General features: G+C 48.2%; 1 protein-coding gene and 1 long non-coding RNA gene across 3 annotated transcripts in view; both read right to left on the bottom strand.

The window, feature by feature from the left end:
* The window catches only part of SEPTIN3 (septin 3), a 36,949-nt gene extending 35,559 nt beyond the window's left edge, over positions 1 to 1,390 (bottom strand). Inside the window, exon 1 of one of the 2 annotated variants that reach the window (XM_038385443.2) lies at positions 1,129 to 1,390. The gene's annotated coding sequence lies outside the window, so the exon portion shown is untranslated. Of the gene's footprint in view, positions 1 to 204; positions 327 to 1,128 lie in introns of those variants that run through there. The other variant, XM_038385461.2, reaches the window with a different exon arrangement.
* A 5,210-nt stretch (positions 1,391 to 6,600) lies between these two features.
* On the bottom strand, positions 6,601 to 17,796 carry LOC119863011. The gene is made up of 3 exons (XR_005295456.2): positions 17,510 to 17,796; positions 11,688 to 11,763; positions 6,601 to 11,164 (listed from the first exon to the last, which is right to left on the bottom strand). It is a non-coding gene; the product is annotated as an uncharacterized LOC119863011 (long non-coding RNA).
* Between the last annotated feature and the right edge of the window lie 2,591 nt (positions 17,797 to 20,387).

The following is a 20,387-nucleotide window of genomic DNA, read 5'->3' as shown; positions in this document are numbered from 1 at the left end:
ACTTGGACTGGCTGGACAGTGACATTACAGGTTTCCTTATGTGCTGTCCTCTGCCAATGTTCCTCAGCCCTGGCAGATAGCAAATATAAGAGCTGTCAAGCAGCCTCAAGCCACATGTTTCTGGGCATACACGAATCCCCAGCTGGGACCAGGAAGAATTTCCCCCACACCCTCCATAACTGTACTATGGGGAGGAAGTGTTACCTTGCCTTTCTCTGCAGTGTCCTGCATCCTGGATACTGATCAGGTGCAGTAGTTCTTAGGTCAAGTCAAAATCAGCTCAAGGAAAGCTCAGATTTACCTAGCCCTTTGTGCTCCTCATCTGACTCTCAGAGTCAGATAATGAGAGGGAAATTTAAGAGCTTACCTGGCTCTTGGAGCACAGCAACTGAGGGTAGACTGTCAGCTGGGACCAAGCAGCTGATGTCCCAGATCCCTCAGCTGGTGAAAGGAATATTCCACATTTCTGAGAGGGGGCAGCTGTGACCAAATCTCCCACAGACTGTGTTGGATCCGGCTGGGAGATTTTAACCACATCAGTGCTTAGCAGGAGCATTGATCAAAAGATGTTCAGATCTCCTGGCTTCTGTCCTGGCTGACAAAGCCACAGAAAATGCACCAGAGCCCTTCCTCCTGCCATCCATCCTTCCTGATCTCTCTCTTCATTGTAGGAAGTTTTTCCCGGCTTTGTTAAAAGTAAGTGGGAGAGAAAGAGACTTGGAGAGCTCGGGGTGGAACACAGCTGGTCCCAACAGCAAGAGGGAGTGGGCAGAGAGTGAATGAGAGCACTCATAAAAAGCCATGCTAGGAACTGAAAAACAAGGACTAGGGAATCAAAAGAGCCTTGAGGCACATGGAAATATTCATGTGCTGACATTTCGACATAGAATCTTTCATCTCTAGGATTGCAAAGCACTGTCCAGCCTAGATACACAGGTTTTGTTCACCTACTCACTGCTACAGTGCAACCACTTCTGGGGAGCAGCAGTTAGAGTAGATTGAAACAGAAAGGGGAGCTCCAGTCAAGAAGGAGAGGGAGTAGTCTGGGGCTGCTGCTCCACCAAGACAAGGAGAGAAGGGGGAGCTGTGTTTTGCCCTATATCTCTCCCACCCAACATTCTCTCTTACCTTAACCTCTGCTGCGGAGGAATGTTGCAGACGTTCTGAGCCAGCAACTCTGCATGGCAATTTGAGGATAACCAAGTTCACCTGACACCAGAGGAAAATTTTTAGACCAGCAGAATGCACTGATCAAAGTTAGAATATATCTGGGAGGTCAGGGTTAACACCTCAATCTTGCAAATTTTGCCATAGGATCTTTAAAGAGAATGAGTACTTCAGTGCCTCGGTTTTATATCTCATCTGAAAAACACCACCTCCTTCAGCACAGCATCCCCTAGCAACACACTGGGACATTGCAAATATACTACCTAAAATTGAACTATGTCACCTGCTGAGTTCCTGGCATTTCCTGCAGCCCCTGGGTTTTCCTTGGGGATTTTCTCACCAATTTAGCACCATCCAGCCCCAGCCCTGCTTAATCTATGAACTATTACACAATCATAAGCCAGGGTGCCATGGTTCTCTTCCTTGATTCAAGCCAAGCTCTAGCAAGGATACTGAGACTCTTAATCTTGGTTCTGGATCTCCCAATGCTCTTTTTGGCTGTGAGTTTCTCAATCTTCACTCTAGTTGTGGAGATTAACATAATGGTGTGTGAATCTGAGAAAGATGTTTGGAAGGGAACATGCAAGTGTCTGGATTCCCCTCCATTCTCTACCATCCTGCTTTTGTACTGAATGGTGAGACCTTTGCTTCCATCTGGTTTGTCAGCATTCCTGAAAACTCCCACCAATTTCCTCCAAAGTCAGGAGCTGTGCGAGGGACTGGCAAAGCATGAGGTGGGGTAGGTCAGGACAGAAGCGCACTGGCAGAGCTGTGTGAACTGGGGGTCCCCAGGACTGGAGTAATATGAGATGAAGCAGGACGATGAGAAGGGCCAGAACTGGGTGTTTATAAAGAGATGTTTCAGAGTAGCAGCTGTGTTAGTCTGTATTCACAAAAAGAAAAAGAGTACTTGTGGCACCTTAGAGACTAACAAATTTATTTGAGCATAAGCTTTCGTGAGCTACAGCTCCGATGAAGTGAGCTGTAGCTCACGAAAGCTTATGCTCAAATAAATTTGTTAGTCTCTAAGGTGCCACAAGTACTCCTTTTCTTTTTATAAAGAGATGCATCGCCAGGGCTGTGAATGCCAGGCACTGGATTGATAAGAAGGGGAGCTGTCGGATTCGCGTGTGTTGTTGGGGGATCCTGGAGACTGGAATAGCAGTGAGTGCAGCTGGTTGCATTACAAGTGCCCTAGCAGCCCTGTACAGAGGGTGCTTTTAAATATATTCCCTATCAATGTGTATAAGCCTCTTCCTGTTATGCTTTGTCCTTGTTTGGTTTTCTGGGTCCCTTTGGCTTGGCTTCTCTCTTCAAGCAGTGTGCCTTGCCTGAGTCTAGCTTCAAAGCCTCGGCTGAGCATCCTGGACCACCTCCAGCCTCTACAGTAACTGGGAGGAAGAGGAATATCACCCCCATCATCATCATCCCCTCCCCTACCCACATCCAGCATTGACAGGACACGAGTAGCAGGGGGTGGAACAATGAACTGTTTGTGAAGGGCCTGAAGGGCTTGAAATCTTAGCATTACAGCCATTCCTGCCCTGTGACCCTACCACATTCTTGCATCCCTAACTCTGCATTTCTGGCCAAGGCTGAGTCCATCCACATGGCATAATCAGAGGTGTGGATTCCGCAGAGAGAGGTGAAATTATCAAAACATGCTGCACTTCTATGTATCAATACAATAACCTCTATACTCCATGTATTCCTGAGATGGCACACTATGATCATTTTTATTAAAGGAATAATTTTGTGAACATTTTCAGTTGTTTCTGTTGCACATGGATCAAAACAGAACAAAATTTATTTTATGTATTTATTTATTTAGTAAAAATATTTTTGAAAAGTTTTAAATGTTCAAGATTTTAAATTTTTGGTTTTTCCTTTTCTGGGTTTTAAAAAGGGTATCTTTTCATGAATAAATACAATTTTCAACCATATTTTGTTAATTGTTATTATTGTGGCACCTCTAATCCAGAAGGGTCCCAAAGTGTTTTATCAATGATATATACAGAAATCATGCATTCTCCCTACCAGTGCAGCCATGGCTGGGGTGCAACCTAACAGCTATTTAACAACAACATCATAGGTATTTTAGAAGGGGATGTGAAGAATAACTTTTCTGTCTGAAAAACAACAAGGAGTCCAGTGGCACCTTAAAGGCTAACAGATTTATTTGAGCACAAGCTTTCTGCCTGGGGATTATTGTAGGTGAGCAGAATGTAATTACCCACATTGGAATTTGGCTAGAGTAGCTGAGCTAGTGGCACTTTCCTATGAAAAGTGCCAAGTATTTTGGAGCTTGATTCCATGTCTCCCTGGAAATACAGCACTTCCAGCAGCACAGCACCCCTGGGAGCCTGCTGCAGCATTGGTTCAGGTTGCAGGCAAGGAAAAACTTTTTCACCAGGAGGGTGGTGAAGCACTAGAATGCGTTACCTAGGGAGGTGGTGGAATCTCCTTCCTTAGAAGTTTTTAAGGTCAGGCTTGACAAAGTCCTGGCTGGGATGATTTAGTTGGGGATTGGTCCTGCTTTGAGCAGGGGGGTTGGAGTAGGTGACCTCCTGAGGTCCCTTCCAATCCTGATATTCTATTATACCTGCTGAATCATCAGCACCTTTGTTTGTCTCATCCTAGTATTGGCCACTCCCAGCCTTACTTCACTAGTGCAATTGCGGCTTGTTGCATTGGTACAACTGCAGGCCCTTTTTTAAATGCAGTCTTTTTATTTCATCTTTTGTGTTCCATAAAGTCAACCCAGAAGACAAAACAAAGCAAGATACATAGAAAAATAGAAACAAAAAGGAAAGAAAATGAGGAGGCAAAAGTATGCCATGGCAACCCAGTTGTATACAGTCAGACTGACCCTTCTGAACAGATAGACCAACAATCTAAAGCTATGGTGATTCGGAGTTCCCGCAGGCTGTGTTGGAGTATTTGTCATGAAAACAAGAGAAGTTTTATATCCCTGGACCAGGATTCAGCACCTGGAAAATAAGGAGATAAATGTACTCTTGTAGTGTAACCAATTACCAACTGTAATGGAGATAACTGGATTGCTAGTTATTGAATGCCTGGATTTACATTAAACCAGCACCTGCAGAGGTAGGGGCGAGATAAAATATTACCAAGCACTGGTTTTCTAAGTGAATATTATATTGATTAATTTTTATGGTCCTATGAGAAAAATTTAAGATGGAAATAGAACTATTAGATAATCTAGTCCAGTGGTTTTCAAACCCTGGGTCACAACCCAGTACTGGGTCCCAGCAGCTCTGGTCAGCACCGCGATTAAAAGTCCCATTGGCAGTGCTGACCAGCTAAGGCAGGCTAGGTCCTACCTATTCTGACACTGTGCTGCACCCCAGAAGTGGCCAGCAGCAGGTCTGGCTCCTAGGCTGCCCCTGCCCCAAGCACTGGCTCCACACTCCCATTGGCCAGTTCCCGGCCAATGGAAGCTGGGGGGGGGCAGTGTCCACAGGTGAGAGCCACATGGAGCTGCTTGCACGCCTCCACCTAGGAGCCGGACCTGTTGCTGGCTGCTTCCAGGGCACAGCGCAGTCCGCGGTGCCAGGACAGGCAGGAAGGCTGCCTTAGCACCTCCCCTGTGCTGCTGACCTGGAGCTAGTCAAGGTAAGGCCATGCCCCAACCTCGAGCCTCAATCCCCTGCCCCAGCCCTGAGCCCCCCCCTTCCTGCACCCCAAACCCCTCATCCCTGGCCCAACTCCATAGCCTGCACTCCCAGCCCAGAATCCTGCCCTCCTCCTGCACCCCAACCCCTACCCTAGCCCTGAGCCCCCCAAACCTGGAGCCCCCTCCTGCACTGCAAACCCCTCATCCCCAACCCCACCCCAGAGCCTGCACCCCCAGCCCAAAGCCCTGACCCCCTCCCACACCCCAACCTCCTGCCCCAGCCTAGAGCCCCCTCCCCCTCCCACACCCTAAACTCCTAATTCCTGGCCCCAGTCCACAGCCCTCACCCCCGCACTCCAATCCTGTGCCCCAGCCCTGAGCCCCTCCCACAACCCAAACCCCTCTGCCCAACTCCATTGGGTTGCCGGCATCAATCATTTTATTCAACTGCATCGCCAGAAAAAAAGTTTGAAAATCACTGATCTAGTCCACCCCTCTCTTGTGGCCAGTGCAGCATTATTTCCAGTTCTATCATTTCCTTCTCCAGTGCTTTTTCCAGTTTAGTTATAAATGTTCCAAGCACTGGGGCTTCCCCCCTTCCCTTGAGAGACTCCTATGAAAGACATGAGTGAGGTTTTTCATAGGAGTGGGTGGGTGAGATTCTGTGGCCTGCGCTGTGCAGGAGGTCGGACTAGATGATCAGAATGGTCCCTTCTGACCTTAGTATCTATGAATCTATGAGAGGATCAGCCATAGTTGGCTCTCTCTCACGGGGAGGAAATATTTCCTGACAGTCAACAATTTTCCTCCTGCTTAATTACTCCAAGATATACTCAGACCATTCATTACTGAAACCATTGAGATAAAGTATTGGCCTGCATTAACTACAAACATCCTTACCTGATGTCTTGACCAGGCCGTGACTGCCTGATGTTAGAGGAGAGATTACAGCTTCCTTTACTTTCTCCCTCAGGAATATTGTTCAATAATTGCTGCCATCTGTCAATTACCACTGGAGACACCTGTTCTAGGAGCTAGTACATTAAGAATGGCCACAATATTGTGACATCAAGGCCACAGGTCAACTCTGAGATGCAATTGCAGTTGAGAAAATTACCTTTCCAATGACATATGGCACAGCCATCAACTAATCCTACCAGCCTAGAGGATGAAAGTGAGATGTTAAGTGACTTGTCCAAGGCCACACAGGAAGCCAGAGCTAGGAATCTCCCAATTCCCTGTCCCATACTTTAGCCTCTTATATCATCTATGCCTCTCATACCTGCTTAGTTAAGTGGGATGCTCAATTATTTGGGTTCTCTACTCCTGCCTCAGGCACATATCTTCACCATTAGCATCACTGGGAGATGTGCAAATGGTGACAGCGGTAAAGATGAAGGACTGAATTCTACCAGTTCCCACACCTGAAGTCATGGGAGAATGATCATGAGGGATTCAAAACACCTACTCTGAGTGATCCCTGCTCCGAGCTCAATGGATGAAAGTCCCCCTTGTGCAAGGGGCCAGTACAAAGCCTATGCACCACCTAAGTCCCTCTTAAGGCCCATAGGGGCTTAAGTGGTGCATAGGCTTGTACTGAAGGAAGGTAAAAAAATATCACGAAGATCCCTGCTAACAGACCTCTAAGAAAGAGGGTAGGGAAACATTCCCCCTGCACTCCAATTCCTTCATATTTGGTAACCTGTTTAATCCCAGAGAGAATAAAAAACACCCCAAAATATGATGATAAAAATAAACCCAAAGGACAATAAAGCACCAGAAAACTCATGTCTTTATAGATATTTTATTACATACACTTATTATATAGACTTTTGACTCTAATGAGAATAAAGTACAAGTTAACAGTTGAAAACACCTAACTGTTAATGCTAATTTCATCAGGAACATTCAGTCCAAAACACACGCTGCAAAAAAACATCAAACAGAGCTTTGGAGCTTGTGTTTATTTTAGCTCTTAGGCTAAATGTGGGGTGTTCTGTCTGATGCACCAGTACTGTGATGAACAGAGAGAGGTATCATACAAGTTAAAGATGGTAGATACTTGCTAGATCACATGTAGGCCACCCCCTGCCCATGAAGGATTGTTCCCTAGAGTCTCCAAGGCCTTGTCCAGTCTAGCTTTAACAAGTCCCAAGTGACAGGGCTTCTACCAATTCCCTTGGGAGACTATTCCAAGACCTAATGGATCCCACTGTTGGGAAATGTTCTCTCTTCAATTTCAGACTATTAATTTTCTTTCTGGTCAATTTCATCCAGTTAATACAGGGCCTGCGGGAGGTGGGATTAAACATTTGAGACTACATACAGAGAATGGCACAGAACAGGAAAGAGGCCCAGAGGATACAGAGAGAGAAATGACAGGCCAATTGGTCCAGCCTCTACTCCAGCAGGACTGTTTCCTAGAGAGTGGGGTCTGCGGGGATTCCTTTGCAAGCCAGAATAGACACACACAGATAGGCCTTCCCCCACACACTGAAGGTGGGGGCTGTTCCAGACAATCATTCTGCCTGCCACATCCCACGGAGCATTGGCACAAGACTCAATCACTCACTTCCTTTTGATTTTTTTTCTTTTGACTTAGTTTATGAAGGCGAGTGTTCTGCTGGTAAAAAACAATAGCAATTGTGGAGTTCATGCTGGTGACATTCCTGGAGACTGGAGTCCCTCCCACCCACCCTCACACACAGAGTTGGAGCACAGTACAAACTCCCCATCACTTTCTGACAACGTACATCCATCCAGGGCTGGAGGGATCGCCCGTGGTGGAGAGAAGAGGTCAGTCTGTATGGTTGGGTCCTTCCTGACCCTTTCCGTAGGAACAGTTAGACCCATGACTGTAAGTGGGTGGTTGAACTGGCTCCCAGTCACTTCTGGAGGGCAGACTGCACCTGTGGGATGACTGCCATACACACAGTAATAGGGATTCTTTCATAGAGAGAGAAACTGGGAACACGAGAGAGAGAGAGAGAGATTTCCTTACTTGAGTCTTTTCAAAACATGGAACCTCGGTCTTATGGGGATATTTTAATCTGTCCCTGACATCTCTGAGCTCCTGACCTCTAGTACAAAGATTTTTATTGCTACCCCGTTGCTCAACCTGGGGTCCCTTTGCATTGGTGGCCTAGCCACCTGGTTACAACAGTCAAAGCCCAAGAAGCAGGTCTCTAAGTTGAACTCCAAGACTATGGCTTTATTATTTTGAGTGACCTTTGGGCAATAGATATTGTCAAAGTAATTGAGGGCTGCCATTTATCTGTATTCATACTGAGGAACAAAATCATTACCGGATGATACGGTGATGCTGCACTGTGACATTTGCCCCTTGATTCAGCAAGGTACTGAAGCATGTAGGACAGGGGTTCTCAAACTGGAGGTCGTGACCCCTCAGGGGGTAGTGAGGGTATTACATGAGGGGTTGCGAGCTGCCAGCCTCTACCCCAAATCCCACTTTGCCTCCAGCATTTATAATGGTGTTAAAGTATTTTTAATTTATTGGGGGGGGTCGCACTCAAAGGTTTGCTATGTGAAAGGGGTCACCAGTACAAAAGTTTGAGAACCACTGATGTAGGACAACTCGTGTGCGTACATTTAGGCACATGCTTCAGTACCTTGCTGAATCAGGGCCCATGTTATGATATCTGCATCAAGATCACCATGTTCCAGTCTAATGCAGGGACTCAACTGTCCCACACTGACAGACCCAAGAAGGTCCCACCAGTTGGGACCTTGGTGTTGGTGATCATGCCTCATCTGACCAGGGCAGATGAAATGGCCAATAAAGGCCAACGACATTTGCCAGGTGCTGAGGACAGTTTCCATTTGTACCAGAGCCATCACTGCTAACATAAACATTATTCCCCAAGCAACCCCCAATGACAAGTCACCTGCTTAAATCGACATAATATGTTCTTCAGCCTTCATTCAGTAATGGATGAAAAAGCTCTGTCAACAGTTTCCAGTGAAAACGATCATTGGCTCCAAAACTCTCATCCTAGGGACTATACATGTTGTGAGCTGATCCAGGAGCCATGATGGAGGAGGAGCCTGTCTGCACCCCTGCGTCTAATGGCTCTTGCTGCACACTGGAGCCATCAGGGAGCGCAGCACTGAACCAGCACCAAGAGCAGTCTGATGGTATGGAATGTACTGAAGTATGTACAAAACAGCAGCACTTTGTGTATGGTATGGATGTACAGACGGGCACAATAGAGCAGCAGGGATTGTGTTACGATGGTATAGAATGTACAGAAGGGTGGCCGATAGGGCAACAAGGGCAAATATGCAGCAGGGTATATCAAAAGGTGGCCATGGCTGTGCTGCACTGGTATGGAATGCACTGACAATGGCACAGCGGTGCCATATGACCGTGGTACTGTATGGAATGTAGATAACTGGGCATGACTGGTCAAGACTGAAGTTTTATAATATATTATGTATAGAAATGAGGACAATGGGGTATTAGGGGCATATTAGCATAGGAAGTGAGAAACAGCCAGGGTCATGATGGATCAGCAGAGATACAAAGCACCATGGAACAGGAGCCAGTGTCTTACTAGAGTTCTAAGCAGGTGTGGCACAGTAGCACTTGCTGTGGAGTACCTCAAGTCATGGGCTCTGAGTTGGGCCAGTGTTATCAGCTACGATTTGCACGCTATTCGCAATGAAGAAAAAGGTGCTGGATTCCCACTCTCCCATGGAGTCACATGTTCTTACAGTACCTTGTTAGCAAATCAGCCCTAGGGAAGCATGGAGGAAAGTGCAAAAACAGTGTACATATACACATTATACACAGGTACACAGGTGGAATCTAGAAAGCACAGTCATTAGTAGTGCCCCATCTCCACCTGTCTGGCTCAGTGTCCCTTACCAGAGATTCACAGTGAAGGGTTCTCCAAGGAGCATTTCACAGTTTTCAGTGTGGATGACAGTCAAGAGGGTGCAGCACCAGAACTGATGCACTAAGGGATCCATTTCAAAAAAATGATGTAGGACAGAGGACTGTACGAGTGCAAGTCTACTCATAATAAAGGATCCTCGATCCTTGGGTCATGGACAGGTGAAGAAGATCCAACGTCTAGTAATGAATCTGTTGAGGCTTATGCGATAAATCCAGAGCCCTGGGTCAAGGAGAGATGCAAGAGATTTCCTGGCAGGATCCACACAGACCTCCTTAATTGAAAATTGTGTGTAAGAATTTAGTGCTCATGAAAGTTGGTCCTGCTTTGAGCAGGGGGTTGAACTAGATGACCTCCTGAGGTCTCTTCCAACCCTAATCTTCTATGATTTTATAAAAGTACCAGATTGACAGCCCTGGAGACTGAAGTCCTCTATCCCCCAAACATGGGCACCAATAAAGCAATCTTTACTCCCATTGCCCCTCCTGTGTGTCTCACTCCTGAGCTGGGAAAATCACCTCTAGGGGTGAGTAGGGAATTCACTCTCCATGGCTCATTCAATCCGTGGCCTCTCTAATGAGACTCCCAGCACAGATAGCAATTCAGTGGCATCGGTGATTTCTGTGATGTGCGCAGTTGACCAAGAAGAACTGGACTGAGAGCCACCAAATTCATTTTACGTAAGTCACCAAAGAGGCATTTGATAATAACACCTTTCAGATCCTAGCAAATTGGACTAGATTTAAACCAGTGACCTAGCAGTAAAAGGATCTATGTCCCATATCAAGTCTATCTGCTATCATCTGGTGCCCATAAGAATTTTTTTTTTAAAAGGTAATGTATAGGTGCAGGTGTCCTCTAATGGATAATGAATAACAGAGACCTTTACCTTTGGTGGATCCAAAAATCCAGGCCATGGAGTGGTGCAGGAGATCCTTTGCTGAGTAATGAGTATCTTGTCTAGGGTAGACCTGAAAGCCTTGAGTTAATAGAGGAGCACAAACCTTGCTTCAGAAATGGAGAAGAAGAAGGAAAAAAAGAGGTAACTCTGGTGATTAACAGAGACCTGTGTCAGCAAAAGAGTGAAACTACCCTTCTTCAGTCACCAGACAGTAGAAGATTCTCTCCTGAGTGAGGAGAAACGTGCATTCAGACCAAACCTTGTTAGCCAGGGCCCACCCAGAAAAGGCTCTGTTTGGCTGTTTTTCTAGAAACACCCCACTCGCAGAATACTAGACCTCAGGCACCCCAAAGGCAAGGTTATCCCGTATCATCAGTGTTTTCCGAAGATCTCGTTCCATGATCGGCCTTTGTGTCCGCCACTTGTGGGCCTCCTGTAGGCCCGGCTCAAAGTAGTATATGCAAGCTCCGAAGCCCACCAAGATGAGAATGGAGATCATCAGATACACTGGCACAAACCAATCCAAGAAGTGGGGCATGGCTGCTGGAGAAGGGGGAGGGAAACAGATGTAGATGGATTAAGGTGAGTGACAACATGAAACTGATCAGACATAAGGAGACGTGTAGAGATTACCTAACTAAAAGGACCCGGGCCACTCAATCCTCATTTACAGCCCTCCTGCATCCAGTTTAGAACATAGCTTTGCCCTATTTTAATGCCTAGTCCTGCCCTTTAGTACCCTGTTTTGCCCCAGTTTGGCACTCTACTTTGTAAGGTTCAGCACCAATTATGTCCCAGTCTGCCTTGGTTAAGCACCATCTTTGCCCCCAGATTGCACTGGGATGTTCTCTAGTCTCCCAGTGTGTACAAACAAGGCATTCAGACTACAATGGTTGGGGGGTTGGATTTTTTTTTTTAAATTCTCATTAACATATTCATGTTTTTAACTTCTGCTTTTCACTGGACTCGGTCTCTGACTTCAGTTTAGATGCATTGCAGCCAGCAAATGATCTGAAGTGAAATGTTTATAGAATGGGTCTAAAAAGTGGGCCTGAAAGTGACTTACCTCGAACAGCTGATTTTTCTTATCTGACTTCACTCTTGGGTTGCTTGTGATGTTCCCTTTTCAAACCAATATACCCCTAAGAAAGGCAAAACAAGAAGCACTCAACTTACTCAGCCACAAAACCCATCACCACTGGCGTTAACTATCTGCCTTGTTAGTCTCAACAGAGAGGCCAAGAGCTGAATGGGTTATAGAGACCAAAATCTCCCAGAGTTGCTACATTCACATCAGAGATGAGGCACTTGGCGAAAGAGGGTGGGGAAGTTTGCATGGCCGCTGCTTGTACTGTGTCTGATTTGTAAGGCTGTGATTTAGCCACGGAGTCCATGACTTCCAAAGACCTCTGTGATTTCAGCCAGCACTGGCGGGGAACTGCAGGCTCCTCTGCCACCTGTGGAGCCTGGGAATTGTGGAGTACCCTGGCTGCCCCAAGCCGGTTGGCGCCGCTCACCACTCCCAGCTGTCGTGGTAGCAGGGGGGACCCCCACCACTCCTGAACACCGCTCCTGGCTGTGGCGGGCGGCAAGGGGGATCCCTGCTGCTCCCAGCCACCAGGGGACCATCACTGCTCCTGGCCGCCGCTGGTGGCAAGAGGGACTCCCGCTGCTCCTGGCCGCCACAGGTGGCAGGGGTACTCCTGGTATTCTCTGCCTCCGTGGGTGACGGGGGGGGGACACATGGAGCTCCCAGCCACCACAAGCAGCAGGGGGGAACCCCCAGAGCGCCCTGCGGCCATGGGAAGCCAGGTGGATCCCCACAGCTCCCAGCTGGAGTGGGAGGCGGGAGGACCCCCGCAGTTTGGAGCCGCCAGCGGAGGGGGACCCTGGAGCTTCAAGTCTCCTGGAGCTCCCAGCTCAATGCCCCAGGGACAGGTCATGGGCTTCCTTTAATTTTTCATTATTGTCCATGATTTTTACTAAAAATATCCATGACAAAAATCTTAACCTTACTGACCTATTCTCCAGCACTATAATTCCTGCAACTGTCACCATTCATAACACAAAGCATTTTACAAATGGTAACAAATCCATTCCCAGGGGCCCCTTGCAAGGCAAGAAAGTATTAGTCTCCCTATTTAAAGCAAATTTATAGAGAGGTGATTTGGTCGAGATCACACAGGATATGTGTCAGAGCCAGGGATAGAACCAGCTTTTTGGACTCCCAGTCCCCTCCTCTTACCAAAACACTGTCCTAAGTGTTTTGCAAGCAGGGGTAGAATAAGGAGACCAAATTCTGCCCTTTCCCAAGCAGGACCAACCCCCACCGAAGACAGCAGGGATTGTACCTGCAGGTGCCAGCTCTGCATTTTGTGCAACGGATTTTTGGTTTAATTTTCATTTCTGATCACCATACATTTTGGTGACCAAAACAAAAATCCTCAAGCACAAGAGAAGAGGCTTGGAAAGCAAGACAAGCACAGAAAGCATCTGCAGTTAGGCAGAAGTCACAATGGAGACCTATTTAGGGTTGGATTTTCAAAAGCATTCAGCATTGCCCTAACTCTTCTCCCTCTAAAGTCAATGGTAAAATGACCATTGACTTCAACGGGAGCAGAATTAGGCCAATGTTGAGCACTTGAAAATGACACTGTGACAGATACTGCAGTATCTTTGGGGGCCACTGTATCACATTTATGAATGGTTTATGTAAGACTGTGTGCCACTCCATGGGGGAAGGTTACCACAGTTTCTCCTGAAGCTAAAAACAGTGGGGGTGATTAAGGCAAGTCACTAAGTCTAAACAGCTCTACAGGGGTACCACTCCCTGGAATGGTTTGCATATACTCATTCAAGCTGTCTTTTCCAGGGACTAGCAGATAAAGGGTTTTTGTTATAAGATGATGATCTTGAACTGACACACGGCCTTCTTTCTGATCCAGCAAACAGACAGGACCTTTTGTCCAAGAGTTGGAAACACTTTGGCCAAGTAGGGCCCCTTAAAACTGATGGATGACTCTTGGTATGTTTAATGTGTGTTTAAATCTGTTTATTATTTTCTTATGTTTCCTCTGTACTGCTTTTATTTCAAGAATAATTGTGCTTGCTTAGAAATAACTGTGTGGTAACTTGTTACTGCTGGCTGCACACTGGTAGTAATCCTCAGAGACTGCTCAGGTTCCGGCTGTCAGGCAGACTGGCTTGCTCGGGATATCACAGTGTAAGGCAGGAAGTTGTGCAGTCTTAAATCCCCCAGTCAGATGGGAGTGGACAAGGATTCCTGCCAGAGACAGTTGATGGCTGAAGACCTGACACTCCTGGAGTGGACCACACAGCAGAGAATACAGGTGCAGTCACCTTCAAACTGTGACAGTCACACTGAAGAGAGAATCTGATTATTTTTTGGGGCTTACCACTACACTATTAGCTGCTTATCTCTGTCCCACTCCTTGGGCCTTTCCAGGGTTGGTCAAGGGTAGGGAGTGGGGGAGATTTGTCACACTAACTTCTGCTGCTACTACTGCCCATCTATCTCTGTCACACCCCTACTTCCAAACCAGGTGAGACACATTCTCCTTTCTTCCCAGCCAATAATATTCTTACATCATATATCTGTCCTATGGGCAAAGCAGATGTATGTCATGCCCCTGTGATACTATGTTGCAGCACGATTGTACTCCAAAGGAACGTAATACTTGGAGACACCAAATGATACTCTTATCTTGTTCTGTGTACCAAAGCCAGGAAGAAAAGGAGTACTTGTGGCACCTTAGAGACTAACAAATTTATTAGAGCATAAGCTTTTGTGAGCTACAGCTCACTTCATCGGATGAAGTGAGCTGTAGCTCACGAAAGCTTATGCTCTAATAAATTTGTTAGTCTCTAAGGTGCCACAAGTACTCCTTTTCTTTTTGAGAATACAGACTAACACGGCTGCTACTCTGAAACCTGTCAAAGCCAGGAAGTTAGCATTCAAACCTTTCCAACATCCTCCCTAACTGATAAGTGGATGGGAATCACTCCTTCTCTTGTGCTGTTCCACAATTTCCCTTTAAATCTCTCTCTAGATGTATTAATACACGAAGGGCAGTATATTTAACAGCAAATGGTGTATCATTGCTACGGGGATCTCATCAAAGATTTTCTGAAAATCCCTTAGGGATATCCCAAAATTGCTGGCTCAGCTGGATCTGACTGCCAGTCACCCAGGAATATACCTAATTAAAATATCATATAGCATAAAATTAACTAAGGAAAATGCCTTCTTAAGGATGAGGAGACTGTGAGAAAATGAAATGTGAAGGGTGTAAACAGTAAGCAGGGAGAGAAATTATTAAGGATGATCCAGAAATATGGCAAAGAGCAATAGGAAGTATCTCAGCAAAGGGGAAATTTCAGATGAAGGTCAATACACCTTTTTGTAACAGGGACCTCTGCAGTATTAGACTATAGCACCATTTCCCAAGCAAAGTGATGAAAAAACCCCATCACTCAGTTATTATTCAAAACTGGACAATGCCCTGGAAAATGTGATGTAGTGAACAATTCTGCATAAACCACAGTGGAGGAATGGATGTGACCTGACAGATTGCTTCCATCTCTGATTTCTATGACATGTTAAGTGTTTTAGCTAATTTGGTACCATACTGACTGATTTCATACAGTTCTTGTTGATTTTTTATACTGGAGCAATCAACCAAATCAAATTTGCATAAGAGTGCATGTGTGGGATTGCTTTTCCCCTATTTAACCTGTCAGCTCATTTCCCTCAGCTACCATTCCCCCACCCTGCTAGTGCAGAGCAAGTCAGCAGGAAGTGTAAGAGTGAACATTATGTTCATTTCAACCCTATCTATCGCATTTTCTATCACCTCAGATTCGCAGGACTAGATATCAAACCACCAGCGATTCTCACTCACATGCACAGGGATAAATAACAAACTGTCAGATCTGAGGCTGGGAAGGAATCTCCCTTCTCCAGTCTTATTCACAGGGATCTTGGAAGGTTTCAGAGTAGCAGCTGTGTTAGTCTGTATCCGCAAAAAGAAAAGGAGTACTTGTGGTACCTTAGAGACTAACAAATTTATTTGAGCATAAGCTACAGCTCACTTCATTGGATGCATCCGATGAAGTGAGCTGTAGCTCACGAAAGCTTATGCTCTAATAAATTTGTTAGTCTCTAAGGCGCCACAAGTACTCCTTTTCTTTTTGCGAATACAGACTAACACGGCTGCTACTCTGAAACCTGTCATTGGAATAACAGTAGTTTTGTGTGGGAAGTGGGGAAATGTACATCTAAGAATGGGATGTCATTCATCCCAGTCGTGCAATGAAGAGTGGCAGAGAGAAAAGTGGTGGAAAAGGAACCAGTCCCCCATGTCAGGAAACACCAATCAGGTTGGGATTTGAAATGTGGCAGAAGATCCTTCAATCTAGATGCCTGTTTATCCATTCTCTAACAGTAGCACCTACTTCTTCAAAGGCTGATTATGCCAGTGAAATTTCCATATTATCCATGCACAACAAACGACCCTGCATTCTTCATCTTGGCACTTACTGAGCTATCTGAGTGGGGACCAAAGCTGCCAGGATCAACTTTCAAAGGTGTCAGAGGAAATTACATAAAGCCCTGGCTAATGTAATGGATGCCTGAAGTGACACCAATGGGGAGAGGGAGGGAAAATGAACAGGTAACTAACTATTGCTAAACTACCACAGGTGGTGGGGAAAGGCTGATTTTATGAGTAATTTCCCTCCCACATTTCATCCACTTTCAAAATCTGAAAGTGAAGTTATAGTCCAAAAAGTGACAGTAAAAACTACACCGTGAGTTCTCTACTTATACTCCCACTGTGACCTGCAGATTCCCACCTATCCTCAGCTAACCAGTCAAAAGATGATTTTTCTGTTTGCTTCCAACTGAAACTCCACCTTGGCTTTGCCAGTCCCTCTACTCCCTCTGCTTTCGACATCCCAAATGAAGGCGTTTGCAATCAGATCTTGGCTGGACATATTGTGGCAGATACCTGAGGCATATTAGAATCCACCTTGATCTCCGACAGCGATACACTAGCTATACACTTCTGCAGTCAGCTCTTGTTTTGGTCAGTGAAATGAGCAAATTTGACTGGAAGAGCCCAAGAGCAGATATTCGGACTAGAGAAGGAGTCGGTTTTACACAGTGAGTGTGCTGACCTTAAGCAGCCTTTAACCCCCACTGTGCTAATATTTTCAGTGATTTTTTCCCCACTGTTAGGTTCATGCCTTTTTAAAGGTGAAAAAAAAGTCATCTACATCTGAGCTGAGGTTTCAGTTAACTAAGTTCAAGGGGACCCCTCCTCCTTTAAAAAACCCACGATGCACCCCACACTCAACACCCCCCTGCAGCAGCGCCTCTTCAGATTGACCATTTGTGCTGGACACCAGGCTGGCTGGAGGTGTTGTGGAAATAGCTATGATTGGCATACTGGGCCTTCCAGGAATTTGAGCACCAGTCCCAAGTGACTGAGCAAAAAGCACTCGGGCAGGAGGCGGGGAGCAGGGAACCGGAGAGAGCTTGCGAGGGCCGCCCGACACCCGCCAGGGAGCCTCCTTCCACTGGCCAAGTGAAGGAGGGCAAGTGAGACACCCAGAGGGCTGGATCACCAGGGGCCCTGGCCGGGGCACGGATGTTCAGCAGCGGGATTCTTCCCCTGCTAGGTCTGGGAGGGAGGATGTCGAGCTGTGGCTCCGAGACGGAAACCCGAGTCCCTCCCGCCGCAGCGCGCTCTTCGGGTGCTGCGGGGGACGCCCGGACACAGAGGGGTTCCAGCCAAGCCTGGGACGGGGCTGGCCAGGGGGCGCAGCTCGCCCGCCCCGCCTAGGGCTCCGGCACGCGCCACCTACCGGGCTGCACGAGCGTGGGTCGCGCGGGGGCTTCGGGCAGCGCGCGGACGATCCTCGAGACCCCGGGGGCGCCCCTCGCGCGTGACGCCGCGGCGCGTGTCAGGACCAAAGCGAGAGAGGGAGGGAGCGGCGCGACAAGCGGAGTAGAGCGCCTGAGAGAGCCGCGCGCCGGCCCCCTACGGCTACCCCTTGTCCATCAACCTGCGAGGCACCCCGCCGGCCCTGGCCCCGCGCACGGGCGGGGCGAAACCTTCCCCGACCAATGGAAACGGCGCGGAGGCCTTGATGTGCTGTTGCCATAGCAAGGAGGCGGGGCGCGCTTCAGCGCACGTGGTACAGAGCGAGCCGGGAGCCGCGCGGGGCCGGGGGCCGTCCCACGAGGACCCAGCAGGGAGGCTCTGTGCGGGCCGGCGGGCTGCGGCTGGGGCGATCGGCTTGTTTGTGAGCTGTCCGACTGTGAGCCAGGGGGAGGGGCTGGGCGGGGCTGCACGGGAGGGCGGCAGCGCTTGGGGGAAGCTGGGCACAGCGGTGGTGGGAAGGGCTGGCGGCTGGGATGCAAGGCCGGGACTCAGGAGCTCTTTTCCCCGCACCCCATGGTGGTCTGAGACTGGGGGGTGGACCCCCCCCCCTCAGTGGAGCTTAGCCCCGGGTTCTGCATCTTCTGCATGCCCCAACAGAGCCCTGAGACCCCTGTCCCTTCCCACAGCAGGGGCCAAGACTTGCTCCCGTCCAAAGGAGTCCCGGAACGACGCCCCACTGGCTGGAGAAGACCCACACTGGTCAGATGTCCGACTGCCCACTCGCATCGGTCCGGAGGAGTCCTGGGCCTGCTAAAGCCCCGAGCCTTCCCCCTCCTACACACGAAGGTCCCCTGGGCAAGCCGCAGCCAACCCTGCATCACCTCCTCAGACACCAGGCCGATGCAGGGTAAAGCCTCTTAGCGCTGCGACGTTTCACTCAGTGATGGGCTGCTGAGCACCTTCTTTCTCTCACAACCCTTTCTTTCTACCCTCCCCTTTCCACACTTCACATGCTCCTCAAAGTCACGCCATCACAAACTCACCCAGTGCCCCTTTGGCTTTCAAAGCGCTGCTTGAGGGCTGCAGCTTCTCAGGCCCATAGAGCCTTCCTTTCAACACGCAGTGGCCAGACGTTCCAAACTCAGCTCTTTCCAGGATGGAACGCGCCGCTTCCGGACGTTGGCGCCCAGGAAAAATTCCTCTTACTCTTCTCCTGATTCACTTTCCTTCTCCAAGCGGAAACTAGGGACCAGCTGCTGCCTCTCTTTGCAAACGGATGCAATCAGGCTGACCCACTAAGCTTGCGTCAGGAGATCCCCCACCCAAAAGCAGTGCCGTGACTCGGATTCAAGCCGAGGTTGCTGTGACCACGGCGCAGAGTACTAACCACAATACGATCACGGCCAGCCTTCAGCTGATGAAACAACAGAGGGGGAAATGTTCAGTTCTGTGCTTTTGGACCGGCCACCTACCTCACTTACGGCCACAGCTGTTTCTCAAGTCCCACCATTAGTGTCACAGTTAAAATCATAACAAAAGGAAAAAAGACAGGAGCCCAGCCTGCTGCCTGTCTGCTTTTCTCTCTTCCTGGCCCCTTGACCAGCTGCCACCCTGTTTGGCTGGGCGATTCTCCTTATGCCTTTGGCCAGAGTATTTTCCTTTGTGGCTCCAAAATGTCCCCCACATGCAGGTCTTGAAGCCAGGCCCAGTGGTGGAAGGCAATGTAGAGGCTTTCGCTAGGGCAAGCAGGCGGAGTGGCCTTGCAGGCTAATTGTCTCTCTGGAGGTGAAAATCCACACTGCAGGGTGTGAATGGAAGTCGCCATAGAAGGAGGAGGCAAGGCATATGCTCGCCAGGCCAGGCATTTCTTTTTCCCCATTCAAAACCCCATTGAACCCCGGTCTCCCGCGTGACAGGCGGGGATACTCACTACTATACTAACGAGGAATGGGGCAGGGCTATGTGCTGTACGGACCTCCTATAGATCACCTATGTCCAGCTTACATCACACCATGGCCTCCACCAGGCAACAACACCCCTTGCTCTCTTCTTCCTAAAGCCTTTGGCTGCAGGCAGCAACAGCCCTGGCAAAAGCCCTGTCTCTCCTCACATGCGCTTGCCCAGCAGGCCGCCTTTGGGGGCTACACAGATCTTCCTACAACACCTGACTGGGATCTTTTCCTCAATGAAGGGCTGCTCAGCACCTTCTTCCTCTCACAACCCTTTCTTTCTACCCTCCCCCTTCCATACTTCACATGCTCCTCAAAGTCACGCTATCACAAACTCATCCAAGGCCCCTTTGGCTTTCAGAGCGCCTCTTGAGGGCCGCAGCTTCTCAGGTCTGTAGAGCCTTCCTTTTAACATGCAGTGGCCGGACATTCCAAACTCAGCCCTTTCCAGGATGGAATACGCTGCTTCCGGACGTTGGCGCCCAGGAAGAATTCCTCTTACTCTTCTCCTGATTCACTTTCCTTCTCCAAACGGAAACTAGGGACCAGCTGCTGCCTCTCTGTGCAAATGGATGCAATCAGGCTGACCCACTGGGCGTGCGTCAGGAGATCTCCCACCCAAAAGCAATACCGTGACTTGGATTTGAGCCAAGGTTGCCACCGCACAGAGTAGTAACCACTATACAATCAGGGTCAGCATTGGTGAGAGCTGCAGCTTGTTATGAGAACTACTATGGATAAGAAAGCACCAGACACTGATGAACTGAATAATCTTCAACAGTATAGAAATGCTTTAACTCGTTATTCTGTGCTAAAGTACTGATAAATAACCATGAAACAAAAAGGATACCAGGGCTGCAGTTTCTTTGATTTCCAGAAACACCGTGGGCCTGATTCACCACTGTGTTA

The sequence above is a fragment of the Dermochelys coriacea genome, chromosome 1 (genome assembly GCF_009764565.3).
Source record: "Dermochelys coriacea isolate rDerCor1 chromosome 1, rDerCor1.pri.v4, whole genome shotgun sequence".
Taxonomy (NCBI): domain Eukaryota; kingdom Metazoa; phylum Chordata; order Testudines; family Dermochelyidae; genus Dermochelys; species Dermochelys coriacea.
Note: the sequence above shows the minus strand (reverse complement) of the source record. Positions and strands in the feature narration are given on the sequence as shown.